At 42.0% G+C, this 3,218-nt stretch overlaps 1 long non-coding RNA gene across 1 annotated transcript; it reads left to right on the forward strand.

Annotated features, from left to right (window-relative positions):
* Positions 1–208: 208 nt before the first annotated feature.
* On the forward strand, positions 209–2,953 carry LOC144020939 (uncharacterized). Its single transcript, XR_013284003.1, has 2 exons — positions 209–260; positions 2,238–2,953. It is a non-coding gene; the product is annotated as an uncharacterized LOC144020939 (long non-coding RNA).
* The last annotated feature ends 265 nt before the right edge of the window (positions 2,954–3,218 follow it).

The following is a 3,218-nucleotide window of genomic DNA, read 5'->3' on the forward strand; positions in this document are numbered from 1 at the left end:
CAAAAACAAACGTGCATTCAAAAACCTCTATTTGGACTTGAACAGGTTTTCATTATTACAAGAAAGATCTTAACATTTTCGAGACACAGGGTGCTCCTGGAGTTATTATTTTACAGTGAATGTGCAATCTCTCTATCAAGGAAGCAACCGTCACTGTTAAATGTGCATTCTCATCACCTGAACAAATCAGATCAGGAAGAGATAGATGGGTTGAAAGACTTCAGCCGTTTTGTTGGCATCTGGTCATGTTTCATTTTACGGTAAGTAACCTTCAGAACTTCCTTTTACATTAAATTGATGGGTGGGGGGTTTCTGGTCATTTTGAGCAATAGTTGGTAGCAAGCTGGATGAGTATTGCTTAGGTAGGCCTAAACATCAACAATCCATTCTTAACAATAATTACTCCCGAACAGGGCAAGTTTTTACTATGGGCAACGTGGGCGACCATCAGGACACACAAAAAAAAAAAATTGAAACAAAACTCACTTGCGTACTCACTAGAGTGCCGCATGTTTCCATGTCGTTCCATGTCGAGTTAGTGGCGTGTCACGTCAACTTGCTGTTGCTGCGGAGTGGAAAGGAGGAACGGCCAGGAGGTCAATTTGTGACTGCTTACACAACTGATTTGGTTCTGTGAAAAATGTTAAAAATAAAATAATAATAATAAATGAATAAATACATACATAAAATTTTTTTTTTTTTTTAATTCATCTACTTAAATGGTTATGTCACGTGATGCCAGACTCTGATTGAGAGATGAACATACAGCAGTGGTGTCCAAACTATGGCCTGGGGGCCATTTGCGGCCCTCCGTCCATTTTTTAGTGGCCCGCCACATATGCTAAAAATGGCATTTAACTCAGTTCAAATAAAAATAATAACAAAAATATTTGGAGATGGTCAAAGTAAGAAGGGGGGGAGGGTGTCGAAAAACACAGGTGCTATTAAAGGTTATTTTAGTTAACTAAAACTAACGAAAAAACTAAAATTCAAAAAACAATTTCGTTAGCAAAATAAAATAAAAACGAAGATGCTTTTTAAAAAAGACAATTAACTGAAACGACATTTTATGTTTACAAAACTAACTAAAATAAAACTAACTATAATTATAGCAAAAATGTCCTTTGTTTTAGTCTTTGGTAATTAATTTAATGCATGAGCCTTTGGGGATGATTTTAAATGTGATTTTTAGTAGATTTATTTTGATATAAACTGGAATAATGACGTCACGCCCATGGTGTTTTTTAAATATTGGGTGCAAGTAATACACATAAAAAAACTAAAATTAATAATTGTGGGACTGACCTTTAATTTTGTTGTTGTATGTTGGTGTTGGTGAAGCAGCTATGCAGTATGTACGGCATTTCGAAGAGTCGTACGACTCCATACCATCCTGCGGGGAATGGCCGTGTTGAAAGGATGAATCAGACTCTGTTAAATATGCTTCGTACACTCGAGGTAGAGAAACAGGGTAGGTGGCCAGATCACCTTTTTGAGCTGATGCATGCTTATAACAATGTTGTCCATAGTGCTACTGGTTTTGCACCATCTTACCTTATGTTCGGTCGTCATCTTAGGCTGCCAGTTGATGTTAAACTGGGCATTTTAGATAACGTTCCCCGCTGTGATTTGCAGGGATGGGTTTTGGAACATCATAAAAAATTGTCTCATGCTGATGATTTGGCTCATAAGAAGATGACAGACGTAGCTAGACATGAAAAGCAATATTATGATCAAAGGGCTAAGGCCGAGCCCCTTCTTCCAGGTGAACGAGTGTGGGTGCGTGAACAGAAAAGGTTAGACCACGGTAAACTTCATAGTTGGTGGGAGCTTGAGCCCCATGTGATTCTTGGCCTTGTTGGAGAGTCGGGCCTGGTTTATCGGGTTAAACCAGAGAGGGGGGGTAAAGAGAGGACTTTGCATAGAAATGCTCTTAAGCCTTGTATTGCTCCCATGAATGAACTACCCGCTGGACAATCTCAGACTGTGAGTAAGTTGCCTAAACTGCCTTTGATGTTGTATTGCCCTGGGAGTAACGTCGAACCTGAACATGTACCCCGTCGATCTACTCGAAGTAATATAGGACAGTGCCCCGCTCGTTACAGAGACTGAAAGATTGGTCCAGGGACTGGCACCATTAAAGTATGGGGGAGTGTGGGACTGACCTTTAATTTTGTTGTTGTATGTTGGTGTGGGCTTGGATTGTTATATTTTCTTTTTATTTCTCTATGTTTCAGTTGTGTGAACTTTTTTTTCCTTTAAGTAATTTGGGTCAGGACACACCCTCTATTCGGCCCACCTGAATATTGGCTGGACACATCTGTTGCCTATGATGGTAATCACTGCAGTGGCCATAAAAGGACAACCATAGTGAGTCAAAAGGAACGTGGACGGATGGCGTGGCGAGTGTTCCGCGGTGTCAAAGTGTGCCCTGGTAGCGGAGGAACGCCACCCGGGAGCTTGCGGTGGTGGCGGAGCGGGACGACAGCAGACGGCCGACGAGGCTCATGAGGTGCGGCCACTCAGGAGGAGCGGAGGTCCGGGAGCTGGTGGTAGTGGCGGGAGGAGACGACAGCTGGGGAGCTTTACACCCATCAAGGCCTGTTGGGCGAATGCTGGGCGGTTGAATGAGAGCCGCCCAGGCCCGGTGAGTTCCAGCGCGCAGGGCGCGTGTATTGTTTTGACAACGTACTCCCCACTGGCAGATGCTCCTCCTTCCCCACAGGAGTCCAGTTGTCGGCGCGCAGCTGTGTGGGTCCCGAGTTGCAGACGAGGAGGGAAACCTACTACGCAGAGTCCCGATATTCTTTTTCCACCCCCACCCCCCCACCCCCCTTTTTCCGTCCCCGGATAAGTTTTAATTTAGACTTTGCTTGCCTTCCATTGACTTTTAGCTAACTTTTTATTATTACTTTTTTCCTCATCTCCTTTAAATAAACTGATTGTTTCCTAATCTCTGGTTTTAAGTCACTGCTCACCCCTGGTTCTTAACCTGCGATTTTAAGATTAGGTTCTAGTCCCTTCACTAGGTGGCGATGTCAACAAATTAATATAGTAAATTGTATTTGATTGTACTGCCCGGCCACATAATGAAACTAACTAAACTAAAACTAAGCATTTATTAAAGAACTAAAACTAATAAAATAACTAACAGAACCAACCTGAAAACTAATTTAAAAAACTAAATTAAAAAGAAAACTCAAAACAAAATAAAAACT

Source organism: Festucalex cinctus, chromosome 6 (assembly GCF_051991245.1).
Source record: "Festucalex cinctus isolate MCC-2025b chromosome 6, RoL_Fcin_1.0, whole genome shotgun sequence".
NCBI lineage: Eukaryota > Metazoa > Chordata > Actinopteri > Syngnathiformes > Syngnathidae > Festucalex > Festucalex cinctus.